Genomic DNA, 10,728 nt, shown 5'->3' with positions numbered 1-10,728 from the left:
AGTTTCAGATTATAATTTCCTACTTCAGAAAATGTTACTGGCAAGAATGCTCTCCCAGACCAAAAAGAGAAGGGTATCATTCTAAGATTGTGAACAGAAGATGGTGGCCTTGCTTATAGTTATTCTGCACTTCATTCTCATTGAAGGAGTTTAATTAACCAAAGTCTACCTAATGTCCACCTATGACCCCTTTCATGACATCTCATGGCTTGTGTTCATTTTGTAGTTCTGTGGTTTTCTAAGTTTGACTGTGGTTCCCATACTCTGTCCCCAAATAGATATATAATGGGAGCTGAATCTGATTCTGTTGATGCCATTTGCTTGAAAATAGCTAGCTGTGTGCCTTATTTGCACCTTTTCATTGTGGTGATTTTCATCCTGACCATAGTACAGCCAAAATACATGCAATTTTGCATTTGGTACCAGGTCAGTTTAATAGTAAATGTAATGATATAAAATGAAGTTAATGTTGCTAATTTTAGCACTGTCATTTTAAGAAATGTACCACGTTGAGACTGCAAATGTTTTACTTTAGGATTGGGCAGTAATGGACCTCATCAGTCATGTGAAGATCAGGAATTCAGCTGAGAGATGTGTTAATGATCCTTGTGCATCCTGCCATCACTGATGCATGTGGTGCTGATGGTAGGTCTGCCTAATTGGGATGCAGCTATTATCCATGATGATACATAGTCTCATATTTTAGAATCTCAGAATATCACAACTTGGTAGGGACTCATGAGGATCTCCAACTCCTAATACTTGGGACAACATGGCATAAAAAGTTGAAGGGTTGGTGAGATCTCAGAGCTGTTGGATTAATAATGTAAGTAGAAAGGAAAGAAAAACAATCTTCAAACAATTGAAAATACTCTCAGCAGATGCAGTGTGAGTTTTCTTAAGAAACAATCCAGTCACTGATGTATAAAATCTCAGTGTAATTAGCTTTGCCACCATTTTAAAAAATATTTTCTTCTCTCCTTTAGCGATTAATTTTATGAAAAATTCTCTCACCTGTTTTTGACAAGAATGTTCATGCATGCTCTCCTGTTGAAGGAAATTAGAAAAGCAAAATAATGAATTGCTGTTCCAGTCTGCTAGCTTCTTTTTGTTGTGGTCTGTGTAGCAAGATCCTTCAGCTAGTGCCATGTACTCATCTCAGGGAGCAGCTTGGACTCACCATTTGAACAGCAGCCTTGTGAAAATAAGGTAAGAACCATTTCTTGCCAGTCAGTGGAGCATGAAATACAGACAGGTTTTTTTAAATGTTGGTTTTGTTGTTTTTTTTCCTCTTACTGTTCCAAGGCCAGAGGTACAGGCAAAGTTGTCATTTTGTCTTCAGCCAAACAGATGTGTTGGTACTGCAGTCAGAGCATGGAGGTGTTCTGACCCAGAGGTTGGGCCACATTCTAGTTTGAGGTTTTACAGTGAGACAAACAAGTTCAGCTCACTGTTCAGGAGAAATGATGGGTGTGGGGGTAATGGATTAGTGTTGGTATCGCAGCGCAGGTTGGGGCTCGCAAAGCATTGAAATCAGCAAACAGTGCAAAGTAATGTGTTATGAAAAGGGAAAGGGGGAGATGATCTGGAAACAACCAGCCATGGGGAGCACGGTGTTGTGGTGAGGCTTTGAGACTCCCGACCATCTCCAGAGAGCAGCATCAGAGCTTCCTAAGTGTGGATCTTGAAGAAATCGCTAATCCCTGTGCCTTTGCAGAACTAAGGGACCAGTTACAGCCAAATTTTCAGTGTGGATCTCAGACTGAGTTTGGGATTTATGTAAGTTCTGAGTACAGATCGGTTTAGAACCTTACAGAAGTAGTAACACTCATTGCAAACTGATCGTTTCAGCAGCTTCAGGCTGAGCATTGTGTGTGCATACAAAGCTCATTCTGTAGGTGGCTGAAAGCCAGTGTTGACTATGGCAGTCACCATCCATCTCCTTTCCACAACGGTTAAATGCCTTTTTCGTGTTTGTAATCATAGCATCTGACATAAACCTTGCATAAAAATAACCAAATGAACTAAAAAGATCATTTTGAGACATAAATGACTTTATTGAGGTGGTATTTGACTTCGGGTCTGGGTTTAGCACGTGGAACGTAGGAGGAGTGCAGGAAGCCAGGCACCCCGGCTCGCTTCTGCCCTTCCTTTCTTCTCCACAGCGGGGCCTGCTGCAGTGCCTCTGTGCCGCCTGGGGCCTTGGCAGCTGGGCAAGGGAGCGCTCCATTTTGCGTATGGTTTTTTAATGCTTTCATGTAAGCTTCTTACGCAACTGCAAGTATTGATAAAGGTCTTGTTGCATGTGACAGAGTATTTCGTAGAGGATGAAAAGAAACAGAAAGCACACGCTCAGCACATTCCTGGGCCTGTGATTAATAACCAGCTGTGAGCCATCCCACGGAAATAAACAGACGGTTCTCGTTCCTTAGTTTAGGATCCCTGTTTTACAGCCTGCTTCTGCTGTTTGTTTTTTTGTTGTGCCTGTAAAGCGGGACCAACCCCAGCTCCGTGTTTGTGTGCTCTATGACCGTTGCGCGGCTCCGGTTCCGCGCGGCACGGCGGTGTTCGCTGCAGCCCCGCCTGCTGCCTGCGCGTGCGGCGCCGCCCCGTATCGCTGCCCCCGCTCTTCGGCTCCCGTCAGCGCTTCCCGTTAGCGTTCGCTGAGCGTGAGCGGCAGGCAGCCCTAACTTCGAGGCGCTTCCCGTCGCGGGAGCGGCTGCCGGCAGGCGGGGCGGGCCGGGCCGGGCCGAGCCCCGCAGAACGGGCCTCCCTGCCGGCCCCCGCGGGGCGCGGCGCCAGACACGGCCGCGGCCGCCCGGCCAAGAGGCGGCCCGCGCCCCGCCCTTCCGCCCCGCCCCCCCTCGCAGAGATCCCTCGGATTGGCGGGCGGCGTGTGTACACACACGAGGCGCGGCCAATGGCGCGCCGAAGGCGCCCGACCTCGCGCGAGGCGGCGGCCAATGGGAGCAGCCGCTCGCCAGACGCCGCCAAGCTTGTGCGGGGGAGAAGGACCCGGGCAGAGCGCGGCGCGGCGGCGGCGCGAGGCGGCGGTGGGGCCGGGCGAGGCGGGGTGCGGCGGCGACGGCGGCGGCGGCCGAGCTGGAGGTGCGGCGGAGCTCTCGCGCCGCCACGCGCCGGGGCTCGCGGCCTGCCCCTGCCGGGCTCCCTCTGCGGGGCCTCCTCGCGAGCGACGGGCGCGCGGCGCCGGCCCGGCTGGGAGGTGTCCTCGGCGTGCGGAGCGGAGCGGAGCCGCGGCCGGTAAGCGACCGTCGCGTCCAGTTACCTCGGCGTCGCCGCTCGGGCCCGGCCGCGCCGCCGCCTTCCTTCCTCTCTTCTCTCCTCCCGCCCGGGCCTGCGGACGAGCCGCCGCGGGGTCTCCGCCGGGAGGGACGGCGCCTTTCTTCCCGAGGCGCCGCTTCCACCGCGCCTCGCGGCGGCCCTGCCCTCCGCCCCCCGGCTCGGCTCCGGCAGCGTGAGGAGAAGGAGGGGGAAGAGGGCGGTGGTGCGGCGGCCCGCTGCCTGACACCTGCGGCGGCCGCGCGCTCGCCCGGCTCTGAAGGGGCCCCTCTGGAGCGCGACCGCAGCGCGGGGGGCCGCGGGGCCGGGGGTGCCGCGCCGCGAGGGGCGGGGAGCGAGCGGCCGGGCGCCGTGCTGAGTGCCAAGAGGGCGGCGCGGGCCGGGGTTGCGGGGCCGCGCGATGCCCGGGGGAGAGCGCAGCGACCGCAAAAGTTGGCAGCGCCGCGGGCCGGCCCGTCTGCCCGCCGTAGGCCTCACGGGCTTCGCGGCGGAGGTGAATCCCGGGGCGAATGCCGCCGTTCGGATTTGGGCGTGCGAACAAAGGGAGGAAAATAGCTCGTAAGCGAACTTCCTCGGAACGAGGAAGAAAACCGCATCTCGGAGGGTGCGTCCCCGCCGAGCGCAGGGCTGGCGCTGCTCTCGCGCCGTGCCCTCACGTGCCGCTCCGCGCCGCGGGCCGCCTTCCCCGCCGGGCTGGGAACGGACACAAAGCCGGGTGGTCGCGTCTGTGCTGTGCGGCAGACACGGCGTGTGGAAAATTAAAATGCGATGGTTATGCGGTGTGTGTTTTTATTTTGGAAGTCGGTTCCGTTATTTTCGCGTCTTTTTGTTAACGTTTCTAACAGTTGATGGTTTTTTTCCAGCTGCGCAGATGTAGCTTAATTACGGTGGTGGAAATGAGGTCAGAACCGCGGCTGCTGTGTTGTACTGTAGCTAATCTCATCTAGTGTGATCTCTTATTAAATATATATGTATATTGACTGTATAAATTGATGCTGCTAAAAGAGAGATGAGGAACAACTTCCTTTCTTTGCCTGCGTTGAGTCTGGTTCTCCTGATTGTAGCACTTTTTACCTTATCCACAGATGAAGTGATGGGGGTGCATGGGGCAGACTCATGGCCACTGTGTGGTACAAATGCCAGTTCTGCCAGTGCTCTGTATGCATGGAGATGTGTTTTTATGTAGCCAAGTACTGCGTTTTGAGAGCTTGTGTTTGCAGTAGCCTGTAGGGTGTTAGATACAGCACTTCAAAGAAACGTGGAAGAGTAAGTTCACGTCGCAGAAATGAACATACATCAAACAGGTGGTCTTGAGGGGGAGAAAGAGCATAGAAGAAAAGCATTCTTGTTGGAACATTGTTGTGCGGTGAGCCTGATGCCTCTGGAAGAGCTAAAAGTAATAGCTCTGAAAACAGTTTAGGTCTGTACTAGGGAAGAGGTGGGAAATTATTAAATATTAGTAGGTTTACCTCATTGGGTGCATTGAAGACTGACCACATCTTAGTGCTGGCACTTCTTGTAACCTCTTCCTTCTTGCACACAAGTCACTGTGCTAGGAGAACAGAAAGAAGCTGTTTGACTTGTGCTAGTTTGATAGCATTAGCATTACTGAAATCATATGGCACTGATGGGAAGGACAGCTAGTGCTTTAGAGGGTTCTAATGGGTTAGCTCACTTTACAAAGTGGTAAGGCAGCCTCCATGCAGCAGCTAGAGCACAACCATCCTGTGTAAAGGAGCAAGCTGAACAACACAGCTGGCAAAGTAGTGCTGGTTTGCAAGGGGGGTGTTCCTGCTGCAGGAGGACTCCTTGCTTGTTGCTGTTCTTGTGTGTGTATTGTAGGAGCTTCCTATGCATCTGGAGCTGCCTGTGAGCAACCACAGAGTGAAGATAAGGCTTTGTATTTTTGCATCTTCCAGTGGGTTTAGCAAAAAGCAGGAACTGAGGTTCCAGCTTTTCATCCCCTTCAGGAACGTGTGATGTTGCTCATTTTAAGTTAGCAGACTTCACTGTGCCTGGTGCTGGTCTCTAAAATGGCCTTACAGGGCTGTGGGAGGGTAGCTGCCACCTGTACCAGATAAGATAGATACTGACATTTAAACTTCCTCACCCTAGTGAGGATCAGGATGCGTTCTTTTAGTTACAGCTCTTCTCATTCTTGGCAATTCGTTTCTTTTGATGTGCCACTTGAAAAAATATTCTTAGAAATGCCTCAGTAAGTTGCAGCTTCATGCTTTGTATGCTTTTTCTGCATACTTTGTGATGTCATGATTAAGAATTTCTTGTTTAGTTTTTCATTTGTATTCGTAGGACACGACTACTAATGAACTAACAGTGGATTGTAAAACAAGGAAAATAAGCTGTCTGTTGCCTGGTCTGGTGCAGGAAATGCTCTTGTGGAGGTGGGTGTGTGTGCAGAGCCAAGAAGCCATTGGAACCAATGAGACAGGTTTACAATTGCAGGTGTTTGGTGGAGAGCAACCCACAGTACCAGTGTGTGTATGACATGAAAACCAACGGGATGAATGCCCATTGCGGGGTTTGAAAAACTCAGTATGTGCTTCTGTATGCTAGGAAGTAGTGTAAAAAGGAGCAGATGCAGCAGTGGAATGCTGGCTTTATTACAGCTGTCTGTTTTGATTCTTTGTGTCTTTTTGTAGCATCCATTATTAGAATGAGGGCCACTTGATTTTTCCTTGGAGTAGCTCTTCTGCAAGTTGTTACCTTGCACTATTGGCTTCAGTGAAAGAACTCTTTCGTTACTTTATTTGATTTCCTGTGTGGACTGATCGTTTCCAGTAAAGAAGTGGTGATGGTCGTTGAGGCTTCTCCTATTCCTAGATAGGTGTCTCCTTCCCAAAAGAGTGTCTGTGACCCTAAGGTGAAGTTCTTGTTACCTTCCATAAACTGAAGTCCATCTGTGAAGGTAATTCTTTTTGTGACTCTGTTTTTTCTCTCAGAAGTTAGGGCATGCTCCTCTGTTTAGAAAGTTGGGTTTCTCCTCTTCCTTCCAACTGCTGCTGGCAGGTTGGTCCCCGATGGGGAGCCAGAATGGCTTCTCAAGTAGAGAACCTTTCCCACGTGAGCAGTAGCTGTAATTACCAGAATTATTCTAACTGACCTATATTAGAGGCTAGAGCAGTAACGTGACCAGCAGTTATTTCTAAGGTTGGAACTGCATTTTAAAATGAGCTTTTGTCCCTGAGTGAATTCCAAAAGTTCGTGTGCGGGGTTCTCCATACGTTGTCAGGAAAGAGGCAACTTTTTCCTTCATTATCAGAATTGAGCCTGAGAAACTTGAGAAATACATTTCTGTTCTCTGAAATGTATGCTCTGATTACTGCAAGCTTCAGTTTATTTAGAATCCAGCTCACAGGTGTAAATACACTTAAACAGTTTTAAAACTTAATAACCTCATATAAAAAATGGTAGAATTGTAGAGTATGTGTTTGTTCTGTGTAACACAGCAGGCTTCTGATGTCTCTCGAAACAAATGCTCGTTCTTCACTGTGCTGTGTAGGGCACTGGGGATGCTGAGGTGTGAAGACAGAACTTCTCACTGCTTCCTAGTGAATTGTCAGAGCATGCTCACACTCCAGCAAACTCTCCAAAAGCTCGGATTAGTCTTCATACAAACACTACATAACCAACCTTCTGTCACATTTCAACCCATAAGTTAATTTGCAGTGTGTCATAAATGCTTTTTTCAGAGACTGAGTCACGCTGTGGTTCCACAGGCCGGGCTACCAAGCAGCTCGCTCAGCTGAGGTTTGGCTCTGTCCTGCACATGGGCCTTGACTGTCTGACCTGCCGGGGGTGCAGCAGGCACAGTGCTTTCTTCTCCCCAGTTCTGCCCCACCCTTGTGATGCTGACACCATTAGGAGCTCGGCTGGCTGAGGGGTCAGGTCACTTTGGCAGTTCTTGAGAGCATGCAGCATAGGGATGGAGTGGGAAATTGTAGGAAGTAAGAGAAAGTGGAAGGCTCCTGTGACTTTGAGCAATGATAGCAGGGCAGGTTCTTGCATCAGTGCAGCGGGTTTTGTGGAGCTACCCTTAAGGTAATTAATTCTGTGTCCTGTTATCAAGATTTGAGAGTTTGTGCATCTCTAGAAAGATGTTCTTTTCCCTGTTTTGGCACTGTACCAAATTGTAACCAAAAAACAGGCTGGCTGGCTGTTTTTTAGCTTTTCCTGTTCAGTGAGGACTGTCATAATCTTCAGTCCACGCAGGAGCAGGCTTAGTAATAGCTTCACACTAGGACAAAGCTTCAAGCAAACAGCAACATGTGGGAAATAGTCATTAAGTCTCTCCCTGTCGTCAAGTTCTTTATCCCTATGTAACGTGGTGATCTTTAATTAACTGCAGACGTAGAATCATCTTGAGTTCATTGGATGTTAAGATTCTTCCAGCTGCGGGGTATGGAGGGAGATGTATCTCAAGAGGACATTTAGCTGTTCTGTACATCAGTCACTGTATTGATAGCTCTGAAAAGTCTAGAAGGTCAAAATCAAAATGCATTGCAAGACAATATTCAGAACATTCTCTGATGTATCGTACAGCATATAAACGGGTGGTAGGTAGTAAGAAGCTTGTATGAAACCTCAGTAGAAAAAAAAGCCTGCTTTTTTCCTTTTTCTCGTCCCTGGGAGTGCCCAGTGCTGGGATGGATGGGTGCAGGGCAGCCAGCACACAGCAGGGGCTGCAGCTGGGTGGGTCCCTTCCCCACGGCATTCTGTGCTTCACCTGAGCTTAATGGCAAGAAGAGCTAATGCATTATTGGTAATAGACTAAGATTGTCCTACTGAGCATTTTACGGTCATTTGGATGGAAAACTGCGTGATCCATTTTGTTTTGTTTTCAATCATCAGCACACTGTTGAAATGAACATCTAGAAGAAAAAATGCTTTTGAAAATATGGCATGTTCCTAACTGACAGAAAGCTTTGGTTTGTGCTGTTTGCTGACAGAAAGTGGTTCTACTTTAAGTCCTTCTCAATCTTCAGAGCTCTAGATGAGGTGATGCTTTTAAACTCACTTGTAAAGGTATTTTATTTTGTTAAAAGTTCTGATCCCTTTTAACAGTCAAGGCACTTAGATTTGTTCAGACTCTTTAATCATCTTGACCGTTTTTTTGAAGGCAAACTTTTACTTTGTTCCCAAGTTGTAGTTCCTGTCAGATATTTGTAATGTATGTCATTGGTGGAGTTCCTAAGAGCTTCTTTTTTGTTATGATTTTCAAAATGAAGATTCCTGTGTGATAAGTGCACCATGCCCCACTCTCGGTGATGAGCCAGGTGCTGTGTGGACATTGATGTACCTTTTTTTTTTCCCAGTTTGGGGCCATGTCTGTTCCTCATAAAGGGTAAAACTGAGACTGTCATCTCAAGAGGTTCAGGAAAAGAAGTTGTTCAATGGGATCTTCTTGAAGATGTACAAAATCCAGAATTTCAGTTTCAGAATCTTGATAACAGAGTTGAGTTTTGTTCTCTGCAGTACAAATAAATTCATCTGATTAGCACGTGGACTTTTTTTTTTTTTTTTTTTTTTTTTTTTTTTTACTAAAATTGTTCCTTTTTACCACAATTTCTTCAAAAAGGAGTTGAATGCTGACATGCTTTTCAGGAAGGTGCCGCACTTCCTAGGAGCAGGTGGATTTCTGTTAAGTACTTTGTGATTTTCAACTTGTACTGGTCTGAAAATGGAGATACAATGAGGCAACATGTGTGCAACAGGTGGTCTAATCCATGCAGATGCATAAATTAGTGGTTTAAAACAGAGCCTATATTGATTAATGAGGAATCTTTCTGTCGCTGCTGTTCTGAGATCAGCACTGTAGTGCTGCAGCTCCAAAGTTAGTGCTACGAAGAGCGGTGTGAGGAACACGAGCTATTTTCTAGCAGAGGCAGCTGTGATACAGGTTGGTTTTTGGTGGTGTTGGAACTGGTGACACTTTCATTCTTGTAGTTGAGCCAGCAACTTGGAATCATTTCCACTTTGCAATGCTCTCAATTGAGTAAATCAAAAAAGCATTCTTTGATCATGATAAAAATCAGTGTGAAATATCTTTACAGCTTTTTTCTGTGTTTCATGAAGACATTTCTTTTGTATTTTAGGTGGTCTAAAATAGTTGCCTTAATTTGTAGGTGTTTGATACTGATATCCTGATATGAATTATGCTTTGTGTTGTGGGGAGGTGGCCTGTGAGGCTGGGGAGGGCCTGTGTGTGTGCTGGTCTTTGTGAAGTGTTGGTATGCAGAGTACTGGTCAGAATTTGAGGAAATTATAGAAATCTTAGATGTTTGCTACAGATTTGTTGTCAAGGGCTGAAAACAGACTGTTCTGGTATGGGGCTTTATTCTTTCCTACTGCTAGGTTTTAGCCAACATGTGTATCTTATAGGAATAATTTAAAGTATGACTTTGGACCACAGAAAATAATGTACAGAGGAGTACAGAGGTAGCATTTTTCTCAGATAACTGTTTCTATTCTGCAGTCTTTCTCCTACTGGAATTTTGCTTCAGTGTCACTTCAGAATAGATCTGTCTTTTGACTTGTGATGAAGGATATGTATGGAGAACTAAACTAACTAGTCTGGAGCTTGATGATGTCCATTTCTGTAAATTTACTGTTTTCGGTGTCTTTTTAATGGCATCAGCAGAAGTGGTTGGGCAATGTAAGTTCTAGAAGAAATCACACCTTGGTTCTTATGGTTCTTATGGTTCTGTTCTCTCACAGAGCTGTACAATACTTGACCAAAAGGTAAAATCATGGGAGCGGGGTATAAACTGAGATTAGATTATGGAGAACTTCAGTTCAAGTAAAGCAGTCTGTGTGTGTCATGTGCTTTGGGCTTTACGCGTCCTTGGTTCAGTAGAAACCAGCTCAGGAACAAAAAGGTAGAGTTTTGTTGCTCTGTCTGTGTGGTGCAAGCTGTCAAACAGCAATTCAGAAGGAAGAGAATCTCCATTTTGAGGCCATCTGTGTAAGTTCTTTTGTCTGAACCTGACAAGGGGTCGTGGCAGATGGTGGGGTCACAAAGTCTGGCTTCTTGAGCTTGACAAAATGTGTTCATAAAGCTGGAAGAATACCAACTGTTTGTGCTGTCTGAAAAGCACTGTGGCAAGTGACTGTAATAGTTTATGGACAATGCCTTCTGGATCACTAAGCTTGATGGCAAATAACTTGTCAAAGATTAAACTAGCTGGCCTATCTGTCAGCAGGATGAAACTGACTAGAAAATGTTCTCTCAGCTATGTTTTATTTGAGTGAATTACTTGTAAAGCCTCTTGAAGTGAGACAGGGAAGGCAAATTGCATCATGAATTTTGGGCCAGAGCTCCAGATGATGTACTTGGAAGGTGCGTGTGGAAGGAGGAGAAAGAGAAAGGAATGGCAGAATCCTAATTTTCAAATGTGGTGCAGGTTGTCA

The 10,728-nt window shown here is 47.1% G+C and overlaps 1 protein-coding gene across 7 annotated transcripts in view; it reads left to right on the top strand.

The window, feature by feature from the left end:
• The first annotated feature begins 61 nt into the window (after positions 1–61).
• TFDP2 (transcription factor Dp-2) overlaps positions 62–10,728 on the top strand; it is a 51,596-nt gene continuing 40,929 nt past the window's right edge. For 4 of the 7 annotated variants that reach the window (XM_052686335.1, XM_052686331.1, XM_052686327.1 and 1 more), the window contains exon 1: positions 62–2,258. The gene's annotated coding sequence lies outside the window, so the exon portion shown is untranslated. Of the gene's footprint in view, positions 2,259–3,154; positions 3,262–4,057; positions 4,080–10,728 lie in introns of those variants that run through there. The other 3 variants (XM_052686329.1, XM_052686328.1, XM_052686330.1) reach the window with 3 other exon arrangements.

The sequence above is a fragment of the Tympanuchus pallidicinctus genome, unplaced genomic scaffold (assembly GCF_026119805.1).
Source record: "Tympanuchus pallidicinctus isolate F22 unplaced genomic scaffold, pur_lepc_1.0 scaffold22, whole genome shotgun sequence".
Taxonomy (NCBI): Eukaryota; Metazoa; Chordata; class Aves; order Galliformes; family Phasianidae; genus Tympanuchus; species Tympanuchus pallidicinctus.
The sequence above is the reverse complement of the archived record's forward strand: the minus strand, read 5'-3'. Positions and strand labels throughout refer to the sequence as shown.